Source organism: Epinephelus lanceolatus, chromosome 24 (assembly GCF_041903045.1).
Source record: "Epinephelus lanceolatus isolate andai-2023 chromosome 24, ASM4190304v1, whole genome shotgun sequence".
Classification (NCBI taxonomy): Eukaryota; Metazoa; Chordata; class Actinopteri; order Perciformes; family Serranidae; genus Epinephelus; species Epinephelus lanceolatus.
The window spans coordinates 659,443-667,552 of NC_135757.1; the positions used below are offsets into that span (position 1 = coordinate 659,443).

Sequence of the window (8,110 nt, forward strand, 5' to 3'; positions counted from 1 at the left end):
GGATCTGCCTCTCCAGACTATCACTGACCCACCAAACCGGTCATGCTGGATGATGTCACAGGCAGCATAACGTTCACCACGGTGCTCCAGACTCAGGGTGCCAGTGGTGGACCTGCCAGTTCTGGTGTTCTCTGGTGAATGATGGAGCTGCACGGTGCTGGGCTGTGAGCACAGGTCCCACTAGAGGACGTGGGGCCCTCATGCCACCCTCATGGAGTCTGTTTCTGACAGTGTGGTCAGAAACATGCACACCAGTAGCCTGCTGGAGGTCATGTTGTAGGGCTCTGGCAGTGCTCCTCCTGTTCCTCCTCACACAAAGGAGCAGATAGCGGTCCTGCTGCTGGGTTGATGCCCTTCTACGGCCCTGTGCAGCTCTCCTGGTGTAACGGCCCGTCTCCTGGTGTCTCCTCTTGACACAGTAAACCTTCTGGCCACTGTGCGTATGGATGTGCCATCCTGGAGTAGCAAAATATTTCAAAATAGGGGTTGTCTTGGTAACTGCCTCTCCTTTCCACCTGTTGTCTGTCCAGTGTGCACAACAGCAACACAATCGGTGTTGCTTCCTAACAGTACATGTTGACATCCAGGAGTTTGAGTGACTTTGAGTCACACTGTGATCATCATGCGTTCCCAAAGTGTGGCACCGAGTCTGAGACGAGTCACAGACTGAATGGAAGCATTAGAAAGTTTTTTCTTTGGTTTCAAACGTCACCGTGTTTCCTGCGTCTTCATCATGGATCAGTGGACAGGGGACAGGTGAGACCAGTAGGACATGTCCTCACCTTCATCATCATCATCATCATCATCAACACCATCAGTGTTAGCTTCATAGTACATTAATAAAAATTCACGTTAAAGCCGCTACAAGGAACTTTTAACTGGATATGCAAAAGTCTCTTGTTTCTGCTGATGTCTGTGCGTGACCTACAACAGCAAATGAGACCATCGGTGTGAAGATAAGCTATTTCTATATAGTGTATATCCATACCTTTAGGAAACTGTCTCCAGGTCCGCCCCAGGTCGCTTCCAGGACAAAACGATTTACGGCACTCAGACGGCACACGTCATCTTACCTAACTGCTTAAATTTATAGTGACTCTTATAAATAGTCGCTTTTCCTCCTCCTCGACCCGACGTCTGCGGGGAGTTAAAATAGCAGCAATTATCGGGTAAAAGTTCTGTGAAAGCACTGGACTCACCAACAGTCAGCCACGTCTCAGTCACACAGAGAAAATCCAATCCTCAGGAAGTCAGGAAATCCTTCAGGATAAACGTTTTGTTCGCTAGCGATCTAGCATTTACCAGCCCAATCCTGGCAGGAGCCGGCGGGTCCACGGCGTTAGCTGTCCGGGGAGCCACACACAGAGGCCGCAGGTCTCGGGGACGAGGAGAGCAGGGGCCGCGGGGCTGGAACACCTCATCCAGGCCGACGACAGGTACCAGCCAGGCGTCGACAGGGTCCAGCGAGTGCCGAGAAATAAAGAGGCGAGGCACCGCTCCATACTCAGTCCAAGAAGCCATGGAAGTGCTTGCCAAACAGGCCTTCAGCCTTACCAGCCGACCGCTGTGTTTACCCCGGCGGCGGTGGCGCTTACGCCGGAGAGGTGGAGCTGGGGCGCGGCAGAGGTGAGCTGGGATCCCCGATAGGAGCGGGGACAAAGTTTTCCCGTCTTGTTGTTTCATTCATCCCCAAAACAAACACATGTGCGAGCCAGGTAAGCGTCTTTACGACAATATGCGCTAGAGCTCATGGGAAATGTAGGCTTCATTCCAGCAAAACACTACCGCTTTTGTCCACAGGGTCGCCAAAATCAACTCAAAATGAAAGTTCCTTGTAGGAGCTTTAAATAATTGATGTTAAACCTCAGTAAATAAACAAACGTGGTGGTGACAGTGAACCCACCGTGACCTCGACACTCCTGTCAGTGCTGCGGGCCAGTGTGACACTGTTGCAGCCCAACGCCTGCAAGGCATCATGGGAGACGGGGGGACAACAAGGCAGCTGGCGTCAGACATGAAGAGGAAGAGTGTGATGAGTGAACATGAAACAGAGTCAAGTCTTCATTTCGACAGAAACCTCATCACATCATTTAAATAATAATAATAATAATAATAATATAAAAATACTAAACATAAAAAATACCAAAAAATATAATATAATGGAAAACACTGTTACCTCAATAAAGGAATGCAGAGCAGCGACTTGTACTCATTTCAAAGTCGAGGCAAGAGGTTGAAACGCTGCCGTTAACTCCGTAATATAAGGAGGCAGGAGGGGTGGATGGTTGCAACAAACCCGACGTTCACCCGGGAGCCCGCTGTTCACTTCCTGTGTGTAATTTTATTTATAAAGCCCAATATCACAAATCACAATTTGCCTCACAGGGCTTTACAGCATACGACATCCCTCTGTCCTTATGACCCTCACAGCTGATCAGGAAAAACTCCCCAAAAAACCCTTTAACGGGGAAAAAAACGGTAGAAACCTCAGGAAGAGCAACTGAGGAGGGATCCCTCTTCCAGGACGGACAGACGTGCAATAGATGTTAAAGGGTTTTTTGGGGAGTTTTTCCTGATCAGCTGTGAGGGTCTTAAGGACAGAGGGATGTCGTATGCTGTAAAGCCCTGTGAGGCAACTTGTGATTTGTGATATTGGGCTTTATAAATAAAATTGATTGATTGATTGATTGATAGAGCAGCACAGAGATGCTTTCACAGAAACACCGGAAATGACACAACACGCTTACCGCAGCACGTCAGCACGTCTGTCCTCCCAAGCCAAGCAAGACTTAGACAGTCGTAGTTACAGTGCAGCGTAACTTTGATTGAGACTTCACAATAACAAAGACACTGTGTGCATTTAGACACGAGAAACAGCGAAACTCCATCATATCAGAAGCTAAAAGTTCAGTTCTGTTTCCTCTGTCATGTTTATAACAACAATTTTCTGTTTTAATATTTGTTGCAGTGACATTCTGTAAAATATGAACAGAGCAGAGCTGCTGTCTGACTCCACATTCAAGCTAAAAGTTTAGTTTCTTTTGTAAAGTTTTTAACTGAAGTTTTTAGTTTTAATATCTGTGACAGTGGCATTCAGTAAAATGTGAACGTGGCAGAGATCAGAGCCGCTGTCCGATTCCACATTTAAGATAAAAGTTTTGTTCTGTTTCCACCATCAAGTTTGTCAATGCAGTTTTTAGTTTTGATATTTGCCACACTGACATTCTGTGAATTGTGAACGTAGCAGAGAGCAGAGCAGAGCTGCTTTTATTTGCTGAATCCCATGTGTACATAGCAGTGTGCTTTTAAAGGGAATGGGAAATGACACTCCTGATTGGTTGAATTGGTTGGTTGAAACACACCTATGATTAATGAAGAGACTAAATATAATCCCTTTGCCCCGTGCACCTCCAGATTATGCGCCATTTAAGAAGCAACATGGATTTGGCCACGCCCTAAATTCACATTGTTCAGTGAAAAAAAAAAGTTTTATTCTATAAAAACTTTAAACGAAAACAGAGCAACAATCTAAAAACCCAGCCCGTGTCTGTTCCCTGAAGTATCCGTGGTGTCTCTGGTCTCAGGACTCAGTAAAGGAGAAAACACTCAACATGGCCGACGTCCCCAAGGAGCTCCATCTGGAGACCACAGCTGTCACCACCTCCAGCTTCAGACCACAGCTGGAGGTCAAACAGTCATTCCACTTATTTTCCTCCTACTTTAATACTTGTCCCTGCAACACGTCCTCACTCCGACCTCGTGCTGTGTCCACGTTTGGTCATGGACGTGGTTTGGTTTAGGCAACAAAAACACATGTTCAGGTTTAAATAACAAACATCAAAGGAAGTGAGCCGCGGGCTGCTGGGTGAACGTACAGGGTTTGTTGGACCCGTCCCCTTCCCCTCCCGCCCCTTATGGACTTCCTATTTCCTTATATCACAGTTTTACTGGCAGCATGTCTAACTGATGCCGTCCAGCAGCGTATCTTGTTGCCAAACAGGTGCCGATCAGCGGCGTCTCATAACACTGTGAAAGGTGGTTTTTGGCATCACTGTCTGATGCCGAAATCACCGACGGTATTTGACGACTTCAGAATGAGAACAGGGTGTCCGTCTGTGGTTAACGGAATCAAACACACACTCCATTCGTTTTAATGTGCCCACTTTTATTTCTTTGACTTTACCTTTGCAGGGTGATCGGTGCGAACAGGAGAACGACACATTAACCTGAATGCAGAAACAGAGTTGGAGTGTGAGCGTGGTGGAGTGTGACAGTTAGAGAAGACGACACGTGACTCAGTGTGGCTGCAGGGAAACATTTCACACCAGAGACAAATTAAAATGGGAAACAGCTGATGTTCAGACAGATCGCTGCTGCTCCACACGGTTATTAATAAATGAAACGTATTTAACCCTGCACACGCTGCAGTCAGCTTCATGATGACCAGGGACTGTCAAACGTAACATCTAATGCTGTCCATGTTTTAAATTTTATATCAGCAGCTGCAGCACAAACAGGACAAAGCGACACTCTTCCTCTTCTTCTTCTTCTTCTTCTTCTTCTTCTTCTTCTTCATGTTTGTTACGGCGTCTTTTATCAAAGTCAAGTGAAAGACGAGCTGCTCTCTCAGATCAGCCTGCAGGAAGATCACACTTTATGTTTTCGCACTTCCTGTGATGAGTGGCGCCTCAGCTGCCTGACAAGCACAACATCTGCTTTTAGATCAGCTGATTTTTAATATAACTGAACATGTTTGATATAACTGAACTATATACTATACTATACTATATATAACTGTTCAGTTATTTTTTTTCACTTTGAAGCTGCTGTGTGTCTCAATGTACGAAAACAGACACAAATTAAATTCTCTACGTACAAAAGTCAAAATATTTAAATTAAAATTAAAAAATCAAGCCAAATTTATTTAAACAGTCCAGAAAAAAGTCAATTAAATTCTTTTTTATATAGTTCGAAAGCATAAGACCTAATATTTTTTTAAAAAGGCCAAAAGTTTTAATCAAGAAAAGTCAGATCATGTTTTTATGTAGCTCAGAATCACAAGTCAAAATATATAAAAAAAAAAAAAACAACAACAAAATTTGTAATTTAGAGATAGTTTTTGTTTGGGCATTTTGTCTTTAATGGACAGGACAGCTAAGTGAGAAAGGGGGAGAGAGAGAGGGGATGACATGCAGCAAAGGGCCACAGGCTGGAGTCGAACCCAAGCCGCTGCAGCAACAGCCTTGGCTTTAAATAAAGGCCCCATGTCCTCAAGACGTCACTGCGTTTCCTGTTGGGACAGTGACGTCAAAGCAGGATTTTTAGGCTCAACATGATCTTTCCCAAACGATAATAAAGTTATTGTTAACCACAGCGTTGTTGTTGTTGTTGTTGTTGTTGAAGTGTAAAGTTTTAATGTATCTGCCACACAGTAACGCACAAATGTAACATATAAAATTCATATATTTATACTACACAAAAAGCTAAATATCGACACAGTGTTGACCTCGGTGAAGCCGACACACCTGACCGTCCTCTCTGTCTTACAGAGCTGTAACGATGGAGGCAAAAGGAGGTGCAGATCCTTCAGGTCTAGATATGATAGAAACTCGGCCGTCATCACGATGTCCTGGAATAATTAAAGACAGCTCCCCTTCTGATGGATTACACGGTATGTGTGAGTTTGTCGTGGTGATTTGACTTTTCTTGGAGCTACAGATGTAGAGTTTGTCCTGTGGGTGGCGCCAGAGGAAAGGTCACGGGGTTGTTAATATGAAAACAGTTGATCCTCTCAGGAGCAGGAGTGTGATCAGGAACATTTACGACAGTCTCACTGTAGATATTTGATATTTTAACCATGACTCATCACAGTTTTGTCTCCTCAGGTGATTCCTCACTTGAGCTTCGTCCCAACAAGGAGCCTGAAATCTCAGAGTCTGAAGTTATCGTCGCTGTGAAACCACGCCGGCAGATAATCTTCATCTGATCCCCCTGAGATGGTGTTTATCATCTCTGCAGAATCCGTGGGCCGCTGATTCAACCCACTGATTCATGCACATATAATCTGTGGAGAAATAACGGAAGTGAAGAGCAAAGAAGTACAAAAATACCGTGAAACTTCACTTAATAGCTTCACTGACTGAAGTCAACAGGCCTGTATTTGAGACAGGCCTTTAATTGCTGTCACACAAACTGCTGCTCAGCAAAGATCAGGAAATACAGTCAAAGTGTTTTTAAACCAGTCTGAATATTAGTTCTTTAAGAATTAGGCTCCAGATAACATATAAATTATGAGTCATTAATTTGGTCTAACTCTGACAGACGGAGCATCAGAGAGAGTTACAGCACTGGGAACACTGACACAAAACCACTTTGTCCTGTTAAAACAATCCTCACAACTTGGATTCATTTTTATGGATGAACCTTTTGACCTGAGGACCCCGACAGACTGAAGGAATATGAATAACCTACAGGGTAATCCAGGAATGGACACATCATTTGAGGTAGACAACAACCCGGGTTTAAACATCCAAAGAACTTGTATAAAGAAAATGAACTGCTTGGCAACCAGACCAGGCCTCTAATTGAGACGGGCCTTTATTTGTCAACATGTGTCTGGTTAAAGGGACTGGGTGTTAAACTGGGACGAGGCTTTTAATGGAAATTTTACAGTAATCAGTGAAATAATGGAAGTGCAGTTAGGAACAAAAATAATCAGGGTTTAAAGGGTTTTATTTAGTCTGTGCACTACTTCCTGGTTCTGTGGGTTCCTTTAAAATATAATGTTTGGAATCAGCTGTTCCATCGATGTTTTTTCTGGATTTCTTCAGTAATGACTCATTTTATTTTATTTTTCTTAAAAAAAGAAGAATCTGAATCAGACTCTAAATGTGTTATTTGGATTTGAAATAGTTTTTGGCCCCAGAAGAAGAAGAATGAAATGAGTGGATGTCCCCACAGTGTCTCATGACAGGGGACAATACTGTGTGAACATGGACGTTGAATTTGTCCTCCAGTCCAGACCCTGGATCATTGTTGAACCACATCAGTGTGACAGGACTCATCAGTCAGGAGGAACTCTGTAAAACCTAAAAGCATCAAAGAGCGTTCACACATCAAGAGTCGTCCTCTCAGACAGAAGCTTCTGTGGCAGCAGACTCCAAACTTTGACACCATGTTTTCTTTTTCATTTTACCTGCCGACTTTAAATGTGCACGGCTTAAATGTTACCTAATGAATGCAGAGTGACAGGAAGTCAAAAGAAGTTTCAGCTGAAATCCTGATGTGAATGTGAACATCCAAATGTTGATTGTTAGAAGTTTGAAGAAACTGCAAATGAAGACTGTCGGTTAAATTCCACTGACACATGTTGTTGTACCTTATCCTTAATAAATTAATAAACACACAGCAGCCTCAGTCATTCAGCTTGTATTATGTGTGTGTGTGTGTGTGTGTGTGTGTAATGCAGCTCCTCTATGTCAGGGGTTCTCCACCTTTTGTAAATCAAGGCCCACTTCTGATTGTTAAAAACCATTCGAGGAGCACCTTCCAATATAAACGTAGAAAGAAAGAAAGAAAGAAAGCTACCAGTTTACTGTTCTGTCCATAGTTAAAGCACAGAGTCAAATCAGGATGGAGAGGTTTAAAGTTTTCAAAGGATCCAGATTTAGAAGAAATTTCAACCTGAAGCACTTTTTTTTCTCTGCTCACATTTAAAGGAAATACTTCACCACTTTTCAACCAGCTCTCCAGACAGTGAGGGTCGTATGTGGAGATGAAGTGTGGTAAAGTTTCCTCCATCTAACCAGTGCTTAGATACACCACCGTGGACACAGAGAGTATAGAAGAGTTGTATGCTGTAAAGCCCTGTGAGGCAAATTGTGATTTGTGATATTGGGCTTTATAAATAAAATTGATTGATTGAATTGAAGAGTAAAGAGACAGATCAAGAAACAGACCCTCCCTGTTTTTTGTTTGATTTAACATACTACACTATGACTTCTTTTTGCCACAGATGTTTTTAATACAATATACGATATTTCTTTAACAGTTTTTTTTCATGCTATACAATAACTTCTTTTGCACATGATTGATTGATTGATTGATTGAT

At 43.2% G+C, this 8,110-nt stretch overlaps 1 long non-coding RNA gene across 1 annotated transcript; it reads left to right on the forward strand.

Moving 5' to 3' along the window:
• Nucleotides 1-5,230: 5,230 nt before the first annotated feature.
• On the forward strand, nucleotides 5,231-7,410 carry LOC144461898 (uncharacterized). Its single transcript, XR_013490481.1, has 2 exons — nucleotides 5,231-5,685; nucleotides 5,840-7,410. It is a non-coding gene; the product is annotated as an uncharacterized LOC144461898 (long non-coding RNA).
• The last annotated feature ends 700 nt before the right edge of the window (nucleotides 7,411-8,110 follow it).